Source organism: Schistocerca gregaria, chromosome 3 (genome assembly GCF_023897955.1).
Source record: "Schistocerca gregaria isolate iqSchGreg1 chromosome 3, iqSchGreg1.2, whole genome shotgun sequence".
Lineage (NCBI taxonomy): Eukaryota > Metazoa > Arthropoda > Insecta > Orthoptera > Acrididae > Schistocerca > Schistocerca gregaria.
The window spans coordinates 287,228,061-287,246,172 of NC_064922.1; positions in this window are offsets into that span (position 1 = coordinate 287,228,061).

Genomic DNA, 18,112 nt, shown 5'->3' on the forward strand with positions numbered 1-18,112 from the left:
TTTTAATATGAAATAGCCCTAGAATAATTTTGTAATAAATTATATTTTTTTAAACACTAGACAGTAAAAACTATGTAGCTGTCAGTGCATGAAATGAAAATATATCTTGATCCATACAATGTACTTTGTCAAACTATAAATAAATAAATAAACCTTGGCTTTCAGCAGCCATGCATATGGCAGGAAAATTACATTGGTTTCTTCTTCTTCTTCTTCTGGTTTGTGTTCACTCCTGTTATCTGCTGTTAAGGTGTGCCTTATTTGCATATCGTTGTAATCATTTTTGCGGAAAATATTCCACAGATGCTGTAACTCATTTCAGTAAAGTCATCCTGTTGCAGGTGGACCTGGTTATGCACTAAAATGATTAATACTGAGTTGTGTTGTGCTGGATGGTGGAAACTCCGATCATTAAGGTCAAGGTCTGTACACATAGTCTTCGTGCAGACAAAGTGTCCCAACATGCCATCTGGACTTCTCTTGATCAAAATGTCCAAGTAGGCTTCCATTCTCTTATATTACCATGATGAATTTTATGCTGTTGTGTATGCCATGGGAATTATTTAGGAACTTATTGAAACACTGCAACAAGAGAAAGCCCTCACTCAGCTGATCATCCAAGAAAATTTTATCATTGAAATCTGTTGCTGAAGATCAATGGCCAAGCCAAGATTACACTCCAGTCCAAAATCGGTTGCTAGCAATGCAAATCAAGATTGTTGAAAAGAGTTGAGTAATCAGTGAACAATTATTAAATCCTTTGACTACAATTATGATGGAGAAGAAAATAATTAGTCCTCAGGTCAGACAATTTTGATGTGGACTACAAAGGGCTTTGATTGTATTAATGTCATGATGAGTATACAACAGCAGTTGCAGCTGCAGTTCATCCATCTTCAGCAGGACAGCATCAACAATGCACCCATTTCCTGTGAAGCAACATGGCCTACATGCCTATTCAGCTACCCGTCGGAATCTACACATGGTGAGACTCTAGCGAGCTTATAAAATCTGAGTTGATTAGTTTCCAAAAGTCCTTTTTTTTGTGGTGCTGTTTGTGTTGTGGGATAAACGGCAAATGGTTTCATAACCAGTGTTTGTGGGTGTACTACAGCAGTGTAACTAGCCTTGTTACACTACTAAGCTGAAACTAATTAAACTTGTGTTATTGTAGACGCTGAATGCCCATGGTGATGAGAAAAGTGGATGCAGATAGCCCCATTTGGTTTAAAACATTTGTTGAGCAACTTTCTAATGATATAAGAGTTAACTTCCACACTCAGATGAACTAATACAACACTAGAGAATACTAAATCTGAACTGAAAAATGAAATGAAAATGACAAACACCAAAGTAATGAGTGCTAGAGCCATAGTAAAAAATTAAATAAAAATGACAAATACCATACTAGAAGGTCATATCAACGAATAGTGTAAGGAAAAGCAACAAATAAAAAACAGCATACTACAGTTAGAGATGATACTTTCCACCTTACCAGAGGAAATATTGAAACAGTGTGATTTAGTCTGAAATGACATGAATGAGAATTTAGAGGTGTGAACAAGGATTTGAGATAATTAAAAGGATTAAGTAGGCAGGAATTAACACAATACTTGATTACACCTGAGGCACACAAATAAGGTTGAGAGCATTCAAACAAAGTAAAGATTAAGATAAAGCCACTATTCCAGGCTATACATGTGATCATTTGGAAGGGCAAGTAGTTGACTTCACTGGTAACAAAGTGTGATACATAATTGAATCATCTGTAAACACACTTCATTCTAATGCAGAAACAAGAAGAACAAAGTGTGAGCTACAGAAAATTTGGAACAAGGTAACTGACTAAGGAAGGAATCTTTCAAGGGGCACATAATCTAAGCACTGATACCACAGCACAGATGGAGAGGTTGAGGAAAGAAAAGGAGAAAGCTATTGGTGCCCTAAGGATGGAAGTTTCTGAAATAACAAATTTCTTTGAAGTAGATTGTAAGCAAACATTTACATATCCATGGAAGTGTACAAAACTATACCATCCTTGGAAACCTAGTTTTGGAAAGTATTTAAACTGAAATGAGTAGGCTGAGGAATATGTAAGTCTTGAGCACATTCTGTGTCAGGAGAGGTGATACAAGTGGATGTACCAAAGCAAATTGTGGTTTTAATTTTTATTATGAGGAGTATTTGAACAGAACTGTGCATCTAAATGGAGCACTATTCTGTGAAGTTGTTTTATGTAAACTATTATGCAGTTTATTATGTGTGGTAATAGGAAGGTTTATTTAGTAGTGTATCCTGCATAATTTTAAATATGCTCCCATGTGTAGATGCTTGTGATAAATAACAAGAAGTGAACTGTACAGTGAAAGAGTTAGAAGCCTAGATTCAATTTATGTCTATTAGCATGTCTGAGTGCACCACAGTACATGTCTGATGTGATGTGCCTCTCAAAAACCAATATCTGAACTGCAAGCATTTTTAGTTCGTTTACGAAGCTGGTTAAGATTTTTATGATTTTATTTACACTTACCTGAGGCAATGGCATTATCTATACAGTTATTTGTTCATTGTTGAAGAAAAAGGATAGTGACAGTAGTGTTAAAATGAATTTGTGTAACATTAGCAAAATGCAGAAAATGCAGATGTTTAGACATAATCACTGGTTCGGGGACAAGGTATTATCTCACTTTTCAGGTGTATTTTCCCCAGTAGAAGTGTTGAATAAAAGTTTTGTAGGAGAATCATTGTTAAGATATTTTTCTTGGTCTGAAATAAAAGAAAATAGTAACTAGTGAACTAGAAGAAAAAGAAGAAATGAATTTAAATAAAAACACAGTATGTCAAGTGCAAAAACATAATTTAAAAGCAAGCATCCCTAATTTTAATCTCAATGATATGGTGTTAGTGAAAGTCTTTCATCACAGTTCACAATTAAAGAAAGAAATGAGTGAGTTTTTCCAGCATTATGAAGGTCCCTAAAGAATTATATCGATTCCACAATCAAAGCCTATTTTCTTAGTAAATCCTTTGGGTGGGAAAGAAAAAGGTCTCTATAGTATGTGATCAAAAGATGTGTGTCATAAGAAACATCCCTTCACAGCTAACTTAGTTTTACATTAGTATGTGGCAAACAACAGAACTTAACAAACTTTAGTCAGCAAACAGACTGCAGAACCTAGATGAGTTATTTCCTTTTCCTAATGGAGCTGGATGTTAGGTCCATTACTTTTGATGGAGGGATCAAGGAGAATAAACTTTCAGCTATGAAGTGCAAGCATCATGGGATGACATTCTAGGTATAATAGGAGGACATTTGTTGAAATGTACAAAAGAAGGACATTGAGAGTTACAGTAGTGAATGAGTATGTGCAGAGAAAAATGGTAAATATAGCACAGAAGACAGATTAAAAACTGGGTATGCATACAGAATACGTTAGGAAGAGGTTACCTTGATATAGATGTATAAAAGGAGAAATAGTGGTGTAAAGGCTATCAACAGGATATTGTACCCCAGCCTGTATGTATCTATGGTGTGATGAAAAGTATAGGTGGACCTAGGGCAGATGGTTGATCAATACCTGAGATAAATAGGACAACATCTAAACAGGGGCACTATTACCTTGGATAATTACATGACTGTGTAGAGCTAATATTTTTGTGGATACAGGCGTATATTGACAGTTACTACATAAGTTGGTAACATTAGTTTCAAGGTTCCTGCAAAGCAGATCGTTAATCTGTTCCATATGTTAATTTAAAAATGACATAATAAAAAGGCAAGTCTCTGAGTTTTGTACGCTACCCTTCAGGACTGGGAAGGTAGGGTGGCTGATCACAGAATGCCCATAAACAGATGCTTGTTAATTGTTTAAAATATGTAACTCCTCTGGTCTGGTGGCAATTTACGAATGCTGAAGCTGTTTGATGAGGAAATTGGCCTCTGGCAATGAATGTGACATTCCCTGTAGCATCTACACAGGATAAAATCCCAGTACGGCTCTGTGAGTTTTTTAGTGTCTCATATGCTCCTCCTAGACCTCATAAACTGGTAAGAGATGGAACTGATCCAACACTGTTGCAGAGGCAACGGATAGAGCATGCAAAGTTCAGAAGAACTCGAAATCCTGAAGATTGGCTAAAACTTTCAGATGCGCGAAGTTTGGCACGGACTTCAATGCGAGATGCCTTTAATAGGTTCCACAATGAAACATTGTCTGGAAATTTGGTAGAAAATCCGAAAAAACTCTGGTTGTATGTAAAGTAGACAAGTGGCAAGACGCGGTCAATACCTTCGCTGTGCAGTGCCAATGGTACTGTTACCAACAACTGTGCCGCTAAAGTGGAGTTATTGAATGCAGTTTTCCGAAATTCCTTCTCCAGGGAAGACGAATGGAATATTCCAGACTTTAAAACATGAACAGCTGCTAGCATGATTTTCTTAGAAGTAGATACCTTAGGAGTTGCGAAGCAATTCAAATTGCTTGATATGGGCAAGTCTCCAGGTCCAGATTGTATACCGATTTGGTTCCTTTCAGATTATGCTGATACATTAGCTCCCTACTTAGCAATCATTTACAACCACTTGCTCACTGATAGATCTGCACCTACAGATTGGAAAATAGCGTAGGTCGCACAAGTGTTTAAGAAGGGTAGTAGGAGTAACCCATCGAACTACAGACCTATATCATTGACGTCGGTTTGAAGTAGGGTTTTGGAGCATATACTGTATTCAAACATTATGAATCACCTCGAAGGGAACGATCTAGTGATACGTAATCAGCATGGTTTCAGAAAACATTGTTCTTGTGCAACACAGCTAGCTCTTTATTCGCATGACGTAATGGCCGCTATCGACAGGGGATCTCAAGTTGATTCCATATTTCTAGATTTCCGGAAAGCTTTTGGCACCGTTTCTCACAAGCAGCTTCTAATCAAGCTGCGGGCCTATGGGGTATTGTCTCAGTTGTGCAACTGGATTTGTGATTTCCTGTCAGGAAGGTCGCAGTTCGTAATAATAGACGGCAAATCACCGAGTAAAACTAAAGTGATATCAGGTGTTCCCCAGGGAAGCATCCTGAGACCTCTGCTGTTCCTGATCTATATAAATGACCTGGGTGACAATCTGAGCAGTTCTCTTAGACTGTTCACAGATGATTCTGTAATTTACCGTCTAGTAAGGTCATCGGAAGACCAGTATCAGTTGCAAAGCGATTTAGAAAAGATTGCTGTATGGCGTGGCAGGTGGCAGTTGATGCTAAATAACGAAAAGTGTGAGGTGATCCACATGAGTTCCAAAAGAAATCCGTTGGAATTTGATTACTTGATAAATAGTACAATTCTCAAGGCTTTCAATTCAACGAAGTACCTGGGTGTTAAAATTACAAACAACTTCAGTTGGAAAGACCACATTGTGGGAAAAACAAGCCAAAGTTTGCGTTTCATTGGCAGGACACTTAAAAGATACTACAAGTCCACTAAAGAGACAGCTTACACTACACTCGTTCGTCCTCTGTTAGAATATTGCTGCGCAGTGTGGGATCCTTACCAGGTGGGATTGATGGAGGACGTCAAAAGGGTGCAAAAAAGGGCAGCTCGTTTTGTATTATCACGTGATAGGGGAGAGAGTGTGGCAGATATGATACGCGAGTTGGGATGGAAGTCATTAAAGCAAAGACGTCTTTTGTTGTGGCAAGATCTATTTACGAAATTTCAGTCACCAACTTTCTCTTCCGAATGCGAAAATATTTTGTTGATCCCAACATACATAGGTAGGAATGATCATCAGTATAAAATAAGAGAAATCAGAGCTTGAACAGAAAGTTTTAGGTTTTCGTTTTTCCCGCGCCTTGTTCAGGAGTGGAATGGTAAAGAGATAGTATTATTGTGGTTCGATGAACCCTCTGCCAAGAACTTAAATGTGAATTGCAGAGCAATAATGTAGATGTAGATGTAGAAAAATCTCTTTTTTTTTATTGAAGATGATAAGCAATACAGCATAGCACACATACAGTGATTTCCAAAAGTATTACAAACAGTGCTAGAAAAGCCTGAGCTCTTGAAGCAATATAATTGATTAGATGAAATAGACACTTAGACTAAACAGCTACTTGGACCATAAGCCCTGGTAATGAGTAGTTCACAAGAAAAAATATGAAAATATTGAAGATTGGGTAATGATCCATATGGATTCATTATTGAGCACCTTTACCCGTAGTAAATGAATGATTACCTGGTAGAAATGATAATAAACTTAACCAAAGTGCAATTAAGGAAATTACATACCTATGATCAATGGTTCACAAAGCATTATGAAGCATTCCACAGTTAATAAACATGAATAAGTATACGTATGAAGATGGTATCTGTTCTTTCGGACAGTATCTGTCCTTTCGGACATGTCCAAAAGAACAGATACCTTCAGTGACCATGCAGCTTGTTAAATGAAATTACAGTGAAATGTATACCCCTAGCTGCATACAGGTGTTGATATAAGTCAACGGGGACAGTTGAAAACGTGTGCCCCGACCGGGACCCAAACGGGGGATCTCTTGCTTACACAGCAGACGCTCTATCCATCTGAGCCAGCAAGGAATATTATGCACTGCAGGGTGAGCCTTAACTATATGTATATGAAAACAGTATCTGTTCTTTCGGACATATATAGTTAAGTCTCACTGGCACATTGACCATCTTCTTCTGTGCAGATGCACAAACAGTGCCTGAACTCTTACGGGAATTGGCAGTAAAGCCACAAGTAATGAGTATAATGGGCAGGGGCATTATGAATATAGTGTGGGACAATAAGTTGCGAATGTGGGTCTCACAGGAGGCATGCCAGAGATAAGTCCCTGCAGTCGCACTATCCTACGTGTCCTCAGTGGCTTGGATGGATAGAGCGCCTGTCATGTAAGCAGAAGGTCCCAGGTTCGAGTCCCGGTCGGGGCACAAATTTTTGACTGTCCCCGTTGACTTATATCAACGCCTAGGGGTATTCATTTCATTGTAATGAATAAGTGTATATTTATTGCGAATGAGACAGAATGTAATGTCAGCTGTGATTGTACATCAAAGATGCACTTGACATTGATGCTTGTAGGGTCAAGGTTAAAGCTAGTTTTGAACTTCAAATATTTATTGTTTGGTTAGCATTTCACGATGATGATGACATCATTCATCTACGAGGAGGAGTCTATAGTGCAACATATTACTTTCGTGAAGTGATGGGTTGCACAAGCATTTTTTGAACTGACAAATCATAAAAAAAATTATTTTCATAATGAATCAAACTACTTACTGTTTGGATGTACATTTTGTTTACGTGCGTGTGACATGAATGGATGGACACAGCATATTTGCAAGTGAGGTTGACAATAAACATGATACCACCTCTATGCAATCTGCTCGCTAGGTAGTTTATTCTATGTTGTTGAGTCCTATTATGGAGATATTGCGTGAGCTTTGGAGGAAGATCAGCCATGACAATGCTTATGATGTCATGGGGACAACAGAAAATTTGTTATATACTCATTCAATTGGTATCTGTTAAATAAGACAGTCTGTTTGTGGACTTAGTCCTTATAAATGCAATTGTGGTGTTCTGAAGGTTGAAATAACTGTATAATTAATGGTAGCTGTACACAAGAGTACAATATACAACGTGTTGATTATCAGAAGGATTATATTTCTTTTGACAATTGGATTTGGATTTTTACTCTTAACTTCCAGCAGTAAAAGCAGAACTTTGAGAAATGAAGTTTAATTAGAAGAGGTTGGCGAGTGTGCTGAAATAGTAAATGAGCAAGATTGAATAATAGGAAGTCTTAGCCCCTGATCTGACTCTACTTCAGCTTACAATATCACAGTAGAGAACCAGCAGAAGGTTGCACCCGGAACAGAGCACTACTTCATCATGCTAAATATTAACACTCAACTACTAAAGATAGCACAAGCCCCAGAGGCTACTATGAAGCACAAAAACACAGTTTGATTTAGCAAATCACCAAAAAACACCCCTACATATCCATGATCCATACAGTGCAACTGTTTACTTGGAGCCTGTGACATTCAACAGCTGCGAGGTCTTACAGTTTAGGTCACATTCATTTAAAGGAGGTGTACAGGGTACGTTTTACTACATACAGTGATGACACCTTTTGCCGTACAACAAACATTCCCTAGAACAAAGCAAATGTAGATGGACAAGTGGATTATGAGAGGAAACAACTCAGTAGAAGAAAGGAAGAATTTCTCATTCAGTGAACCAAGCAGCTAGAAGTCACATCTATAAATCCCATACCTGGAAATGAAAATTATTAAAATTAATTAATTAATTATTTTTAAAGGATACATCTAACTTGTAAGCAGTCTCCTTTGTAGACTGACTGCATTTTCCCAATATCTTGCCAATGAGCTAAACTATACCACATGCCTTACCTATCAGCAAGCCTATGTGATCATTCCATTTCCTGTTCCTATGAAGTGTTACACCTAGTATTAGTAGAGCTGACTGATTCCAGTTATAGATGATTGATGTTGTAGTCATCGGATACTTCTTTTCTGAGTTTTCAGTTTACAGTTTTACATTTCCAAATATTTAAAACACGTTGCCAGTCTTTGAATCTCCTTGAAGTATAAGTACATTCTTACTGGATATTTGTCCAGCTTCTGTTTTAGACAGTGCTTCATTATAGGTAACAGCATCATATGCAAAAAGTCTGAAATCACCACTAATATAGCCTTCCAGATTCAGAATTGAGTTTTATACTTTGCTGCAAAAGTACATATTAACTTGCTGGAAGACATCAGACAGGACATTAAGAGAGTAAAGCAAGAGATTTAAAAAAGTGTAAGAATATCTCATTAGAGATTTCTTCTATTTGTAATTTGTGAATTCATATAGCTCTTGTGTTTGTATTAAACAGCTGTTAACTCTCTCAGTATAAAAACAGCTGCTTGTGGTCTGTGTAAAGGAAATGCATTGTTTGAAATACTAGATAAAAACAGCAACTGAGTAATATCAGAGGAGTAGTAGTGTTTGTATTTTCAAAATAGCTGTATTTTTCCCTAACAGACATATATAAAATGAACTTCATGTTGATATTGATGGAACTGATGTGCCAATTATTTAGTAATGACACGGCCACCCTAGTTTTGTCATATGACTGATATTTGTTATAATGATTTGTTTCATTTTCCTTTTACTAGATAATAAAATTGTTTGCAACAATTCTAAGGCAATCCAATATTGTGAAAAATTCACACAAAATTACTTGCCTTTGGACACAGAAAAGTGACAATTGATGAAGTTATTCAAAATACAATGTATTCAAAATCTTAATTCTGCCAGAAAGTGATCTCAATGTGATCTCTATTCAGTGCCTCTAGATAGGTTCTTGATATTATGTTGTTTAACTAATGACAATTTTCATTGTACTTGGGTATTTTCTTATTCTTTCTGCTTCAGACTGGCCTACTAACCACATTACTATGCCAACGCCAGTTCAGTGCCTCTAGATAGGTTCTTGATATTATGTTGTTTAACTAATGACAATTTTCATTGTACTTGGGTATTTTCTTATTCTTTCTGCTTCAGACTGGCCTACTAACCACATTACTATGCCAACGCCAGTTATACCAATACCAGTCAGTGGTGTGGATCTCCTGCATTGTCCCCTATACTCCTCGGAATATGGGACCTCATCATCATCATCATCATCATCATCACACATATCCATTCGCACATACACAGACACAAGCAGACATCACGCAGACATGTCTGCTTGTGTCTGTGTATGTGCGGATGGATATGTGTGTGTGCGAGTGTATACCTGTACTTTTTTCCCCCTAAGGGAAGTCTTTCCACTCCCGGGATTGGAATGACTCCTTACCCTCTCCCTTAAAACCCACATCTTTTCGTCTTTCCCTCTCCTTCCCTCTTTTCTGAAGAAGCAGCCATTGGTTGCGCAAGCTAGTAATTCTGTGTGTGTGTGTGTGTGTGTGTGTGTGTGTGTGTGTGTGTGTGTGTGTGTGTGTGTGTGTGTGCGTGGGTGTGTGTGTGTTTTGTTCATTGTGCCTGTCTGCCGGCGCTTTCCCGCTTGGTAAGTCTTGGAACCTTTGTTTTTAATATTCTACACTGGGTGAAAATGTTTAAATTTTACTTGCATTACTTCAAGATCTAATAAAATCAGTAATTTTTATGTAGAAGTCTGTGGATTGCAGTGTTACAAAGGTTAAATTACCATTCATGTTTGTATTCGTCATACCCAGAAGAGGATGGGCAGCAGGTTGAGGAAGTTGAAACAAAGTTTAAGAGACAAGAAACTTTCTGATGGTAAAACAGGCTGAGGCAGGCTGACAGACAAAATGATTCCTGAACTACAGCAGTATTATGGGATGGCAATTAGAAATAATACTGAGGATTTGTTGAAAATGAGGCAGGCAGTCAACTGATGAAAAACCAGTAAACCACCTTTGCCCTCCTCGACCTGATTCAAAGCACAATTGTTACAATGCCCAGTACTCAAACAGTTCATACAGCTATAAACATTGCAATCCAGCAGCAGTCATGGATATCATGGAACCTATTTACAGAGACCTGGCAAATCCTGAATTACTGAAGAAGCGCCTGCATGGTCAAACTCAAAATCTCAATGAGTCATCCAGTAATCTTACAGGGTGTTTCAAAAATGACCGGTATATTTAAAACGGCAATACAAACTAAACGAGCAGCGATAGAAATACACCGTTTGTTGCAATATGCTTGGGACAACAGTACATTTTCAGGCAGACAAACTTTCGAAATTACAGTAGTTACAATTGTCAACAACAGATGGCGCTGTGGTCTGGGAAACTCTTTAGTATGATATTTTCCACATATCCACCATGCGTAGCAATAATATGGCGTAGTCTCTGAATGAAATTACCTGAAACCTTTGACAACGTGTCTGGCGGAATGGCTTCACATGCAGATGAGATGTACTGCTTCAGCTGTTCAGTTGTTTCTGGATTCTGGCGGTACACCTGGTCTTTCAAGTGTCCCCACAGAAAGAAGTCACAGGGGTTCATGTCTGGCGAATAGGGAGGCCAATCCACGCCGCCTCCTGTATGTTTTGGATAGCCCAAAGCAATCACACGATCATCGAAATATTCATTCAGGAAATTAAAGACGTCGGCCGTGCGATGTGGCCGGGCACCATCTTGCATAAACCACGAGGTGTTCGCAGTGTCGTCTAAGGCAGTTTGTACCACCACAAATTCACGAAGAATGTCCAGATAGCATGATGCAGTAATCGTTTTGGATCTGAAAAATGGGCCAATGATTCTTTTGGAAGAAATGGCGGCCCAGACCAGTACTTTTTGAGGATGCAGGGACGATGGGACTGCAACATGGGGCTTTTCGGTTCCCCATATGCACCAGTTCTGTTTATTGACGAAGCCGTCCAGGTAAAAATAAGCTTCGTCAGTAAACCAAATGCTGCCCACATGCATATCGCCGTCATCAATCCTGTGCACTATATCATTAGCGAATGTCTCTCGTGCAGCAATGGTAGTGGCACTGAGGGGTTGCCACATTTGAATTTTGTACGGATAGAGGTGTAAACTCTGGCACATGAGACGATACGTGGACATTGGCGTCATTTGGACCGCAGCTGCAACACGGCGAATGGAAACCCGAGGCCACTGTCGGATCACCTGCTGCACTAGCTGCGCGTTGTCCTCTGTGGTTGCCGTACGTGGTCGCCCTACCTTTCCAGCACGTTAATCCATCGCGTTCCCAGTCTGTTGAAATTTTTCAAACAGATCCTTTATTGTATTGCTTTTCGGTCCTTTGGTTACATTAAACCTCCGTTGAAAACTTGGTCTTGTTGCAACAACACTGTGTTCTAGGCGGTGGAATTCCAACACCAGAAAAATCCTCTGTTCTAAGGAATAAACCATGTTGTCCACAGCACACTTGCACGTTGTGAACAGCACACGTTTACAGGAGAAAGACGACGTACAGAATGGCGCACCCACAGACTGCGTTGTCTTCTATATCTTTCACATCACTTGCAGCGCCATCTCTTGTTGAAAATTGTAACTACTGTAATTTCGAAAGTTTGTCCACCTGAAAATGTACTGTTGTCCCAAGCATATTGCAACAAACGGTGTATTTCTATCGCTGCTCGTTTAGTTTTTATTGCCGTTTCAAATATACCTGTCATTTTTTAAACGCCCTGTATATGGACTTGCCTACCAAAAAATGTTTTTGTTGGAACAAAGACACTAAAGTGGGGGGTCAGTGATGCTGTTATTGCTTTTAATGATGGCAACATTGGCCGGGTGAAAGTGCTACAGCACATGGGAATTAATCCTGGAGCAAACTGCATCAGAGAAATTGATCGGATGGACAAGGTTTGCATTTATAAAGAATAGCATGCAGTACAGTTGGCCACTAAGGAGTGCAGAAAGAAGAAAAAACTTGGAAGAATGCAAGAGGATGATATGCAGTATGGTGCAGGGTGCTTCTGAGAGACTAAAAATTAAAAAAAAAAATAACCATATATTAAGTGAGTTACAGTCTTTTGAAACTTTAGAAGCCATTCCTGAAAATTTACATTTTCTGTTGCATTTTTCCCTAAATCTCAGAAACCACTTCGAGCTTTTCATAGAGTAATAACATACATATCCTGAGTCTACTAAACTAAAAGAAGAACATAATGCTAGGCATAATTAAAATTATTTAGGTTAACATACAAAAAAGTACACAATATTTTAAATGTATAATTAAAAAATTGCATTTCTGAAAGCAGTGGCTGAAAAGCAATTATTGTACTTCAGTAGACTGAGAACATACAGTTTAATGTCCTGTAAAGGTTTCATGTCAGTGGCTACAGTGGTTCCTGAAATACAGGGAAGCCAAGTCACTAAATTTAACATTGTCAGGACAGGGCATTCCAATTGCCCTTACGCTCTCAGGTTTTCAAATCTCGTCTAGTGCAGTCCCCAATACTCAGTCTTTCCATCTCATTCCATGTGGTAAGTCTCCCCTGACTTAGGATTATGGGTGAATTTTTAAACTCTACCGCTTTTCCTAAACCTCTCCAGTCCTTTTCCTTCATCCCTCTTCCTCCTTCATCCCTCTTTCTGCCACAAGAAGGAGCCACTGGCTCTGAAAATTGGTTTTACCAATACCTTTCTTTTTATGTTTGTGTTCTCCTGCTGCTGCTTGGAGAGTAGATTTTTTATCTATCCAATTACATTATATTTCCAACAACTGATTATTTATATTAGTATATTATTTGTTATGTACAACTCACTTTTTAATTTTTAGATGTGATAAAACTTTTTTTTCTTTTTTAAATTTTTTTTATATACTATTAATAACAAGTTAAATATGAGACCACTTTTGGTATGAAACATAGCAGAAATTGATTTTATTTGTGTACTTTTGATCTTATGGGAAGTAAAAACTCACAGAAAAATGAAATACTGGTAAGGTTTGGCCTGAAGGTCAAAATGAAACGAATGTGAGGGGAACCTAAAACGAGTTCTGTGAAATAAGAAACTAATGGTTTCAAATGAATCATTAACTTTTTTAGATAGAAACTAATGGTTGCAAGAGGATATTTTGTTTAGGGATATAAACAACTTATCCCTCATGGCAAAAAACTAAGGTCATAGCAAGTGATCAAAGTGATGACTGCTAATCTCAGGGCCTATATAATAGTGGCACATAAATTGTTTCAGCACTTTCTCAAATACCTCTGTAGTTTGTTGTACAACATAGACAGACAGGATCCTGCCAATCAGTTCCTTTTCAGTTTTTTCTGGGGTTTCATACAATAATGAGTTAATGCAGCTGTATAGTTGTGATTTATAGGAGTGAGATCCAGAATTGGGGAGTATTTTTTCAAAACTTGATAAACGAAAAAAGTAAATTTTTGTGGTAACATGTCTTTCAAATATCATGCTGAAATACTCATTACATAAACAACATAACTTGTACACACAGCTTTTGTAGGCACAATTGCAATTGACAGTTTGAATTTTCCAAAAATTTCATTGTTTATTTCAGAATGGATGGACAAAGTTTCCAATTTTTTTTTTTCAAAAGTTGATAAAGAAGTGAAGATGGAAGTTAAATGTTTTTTTAGTATAGACATTCAAACTGATTTTTTCATTTGTTTTTTATCTATTTCATTAGTTGCAAAGCTACTTTATAGTTCATTTTGCATAGAAATACAATATAGTACTACAATATGATTCTTTGGAATCATACCTCTCCATAAATGGTTGACAAGCAGAAGCGCACGATAGCAACAAATGCTACTGAAATACAGTGCAAAATACTGGCTGCAACAATACTAAACTAAAAATCTAGTGATAATTTTCAACAGTATCCTTCTAAAACTCTTCTGCTCCTTCTGGTATGTTAAAATACCTGATAAGTTTTAAGACATACTTTTTTTCCCTTGCTGACAATGTTCTTCTTTTTTAAGGTTGCAGCTTTCATCACACCCTAGCTGCAGTTTCTGGATTTCTGTACTTCAGCCTGTATAGGGTTTCCATCATAAGTATCTGATACTGATAAAATTACCTTCTTCTTAGCCTTTTTGTAAGCCATCACTTGCTTCGAACTTACTTTTAAAAGGCATCTTAGATCGTAGGGCTTTCAGTGTGCTGGACTTGAGATCCTCTGCAACCTTATTTTTATTTAGTATTTTGGTGATGCTATGTTGATCCAGCACATTACAGTATTTGGTCAGTGAAAGAATATCTTCCTTTTTCTGGTAGTCTTTATCCTCTGTATCAAACAATTTGCCAGGATTATAGTTGTCAACATGAATAGGGAAGTAATGCACAAACTTATTACATTTTCTGCTTTTTTTACACAAAGGCCATTAGTGTCTACATCAATACTGTATTTTTATTTAGACTGGTACAGGAATCAAAAAATAAATTTTGTTGCTGGGAGCCTCAAGGTTTCTGTTATCCAACGGAGTGGAGGCTACTTGGTTGCATACTTGTTGTCCTTTGGTTTGAAGCCAAGTTTAAAATGCAGTCCTTTCTCTTTTCTGTGATCTAGAATAAATCATAATGCAGAAATTATATAGCCACATTTGGATTTTCCTCCTCCTTCATTATTGAATAAAGCCTTTTTTTGTATGAAGTTTGTGCCTCATATGGTTTGTTATTGACTGATTATTTTCATTCAGATCTCGTTCCTTTGGACAACCCCTATAAGGCTTGAAATGTTGCAGTGCATGCAGGTACTGCCACCTTTTCCCCCTATGCTCTACTTTATTCTTCCCTTTGTCTTCTTTCCTGATATTGGTTCTCTCTAACAAATCTGGCTTGAACTGAGCAATAATCGAGAGCTAATGTTGTTGTGCAACCTCTAATTTATCTCAATTGTTGGCACTGGCAACTAGTACTTGGCTAAAGTTTGCAGAAAAATCTTTCACAATGATTTCATGTATTGTTATTCTCCATTAATTCCTCTCAGAAGCAAAGCACAGTTTGCATTTATTGATTTTTGCTTTAAATGGCTGAGAGAAAATATCGAGTTTTGCAAAAACTTGTAGATTACAGCACCTTATAGCAACAGCAAATATCAGCTTTTGGTGAAACTATATCAAGAAGTCATGTGTGGCAACAAACTTGATTTACAACTACAAACATCTAAATGTTGGGAAACAGCATTTATTGGCTTTTTGAAAATCTCTCCTCAACTGTGCTATTCACTGGACAAGAACTCCCTCTCTAATCCAAGGATGTGGTTATCTGTTGTTTAGGTGTAAACAGACATTAATGTCAAAGTAGAGGGGTGCACTGCCATGTTGAAACACATATTATTGTGGAATATGCGAGGAACAGTCACCAACACTTGTGGCAGGACATTTTGAATGAACACTAGGCAGCATGCATGATTAAAATGGGATGTTAGCAAACAAGGTTCTGTTATTATTTGTATTTTTATGTTAGCAGTCACAATGCAAGAGGTAGCAGAAAAATACAAATAATTATTCCACACAGTCACAGTTCCTAGACTTAGCCAGCATGGCCACAATAAATTAAGGTTATTTTGTATCTGTATGTGTGTGACAAAAGAGTCAAACCATCACTGATGGCAGAAGATACAGCTATACTAGCCAATAGTGGCTTGAAAACAAACAGAGGAACTGAACCCATGAAGAGGGAACAAATCTTGATGTATTATTTCAATCTATGGGTGAGCAGAGAGTCCAAACATTATGTAGAGACAAGTACAGAGTGAAACACAACATGACTGGTACAAGCAAATGAATAAACCAAGAACATTGAAAACAGAGCACAGCATGAGATGGAGGCCAGGCCCGATTTGCTGGTTGTCAGTGTAAAAACTTCCAAGCCAGATTCTATTGCTGCCACCTGGATCAATGGCTGTGTCCCAACAGTGAGACAAAAAGTTCTGTTAGTTGATCTTGTACAATTCCATCACAGACAGTTGAAAACATCATCACAATTGAAACAGACCTAGCTGTGGAAAGAACAGCACTACAGTAGTTCTTGGTCCCATTAGCTGGACACTTTGTTTATTGTTTGGGTGTAGCTGATGCTCAATCAGTACACACTATATTGCATTCTTTGAAGTGTACACTTCACAGGTTAGTTGACAGGTGCTTATTGGTGCATCTTATCAGACATGTTTCATCACCTTCTGCTGAACAAAAAATTCTTTGTTAAGATTCTTGGCCAACTCTCTGTGGCTTGAATGACATGGTTTCTGTCTGTCAGAATAAATTTCTTAATCAGATTGATGATTGTTGCTAAACTTAACCTGGTACATTTGTCCAGCATTTATCCTGCAGCCTCATAAATTAAATACATGTCTGGAAGGGTATGTAATGATTAATGTCTCATCCCTGACAACCAATCATGATGTGTAAACAAAGAGAAACTCCCCCATGGACCCATCTCACAAATGGTTGGGTTAAGCAAAGTGTATTCACAAAAGAGACCATATGAACTTCCCCTCATTGATTTGATTCATACTGAGAGGGTTTTCTGGGCATGACTAGAACTTCAACATATGTAAACCAATTTTGAGAATATAGAGTATGAAAATTTCAAGCACCCTTATATATTAACAGAATCTTCTGTCGGTTCTTGGTAGAACAACATTATAACAAATGAAAAGCACCAGTTTACTTTTGTTCTACAATATTACTTTTATTGTTAACCGGTGTTTGGCTTACAAGGCCATCTTCAGACATTTACTGAGTAAATGTCTGAAGATGGCCTTGTAAGCCAAAAACAGGTTAACAATAAAAGTAATATCATCCTTATATACTTTGTAGGGCCACTAGTATTCCAGGAATCTGCAGACAAATGAATAAGCAATTAGTTTAATAAGGGTGAAGTTTCTAGGTCAAATCTGGCCACGGGTACCTTTTTTTTTATTCTCACATAATTCTAACAATGGATTTATTATGATTGTACAAATTATCAGTATTAAATGATTCATTAATGTTCACAAAATATACAACAATTGTCTTAACAGTATTATAAATAAGACAATGATGCACAAGAAATTTCAATCAAATCAGTACAGTCATTTTATTTGTATTATACAGGGTGAGTCACTAACTATTGCTACCTAGAATAACTGCAAAAGTGTGATAGTATCTGAAAAGTTTGTGGTACAAATGTTGCATGAGATAACAGGGGCCATAATCTGACATACATTTTTTGTTACTACATGGGGTCATGTCAGAGATATGATCAACTTTGTTTCTTTGAAATGGATGCTATAGTTTGGTACTTATTTTCTGATAGCGGCTATCAAGATGAATCCAATGATGTGTAACGGTAAGGTCCCTGAAGGTAAAAAAGGTGGCATGAACATCTATTTACAGGTGTTCAAAGTGATGACCATTGGTATCAGTCCAGTGCTGCAATCTTCTCATCATGGATTGAGTGGTATTCCTCATCACTTCAGCATTTATCGAAGCACATGCTCTGACAATTCTCTCTTGTATATCATGCAAACAGTAAATTTTCACTGAATGGTGATTTTCAATCTAACGTGCCACTGACATGTAAACACCATTCAATGGTTTTGCAATACAACACTAACAGGAACGGTAAG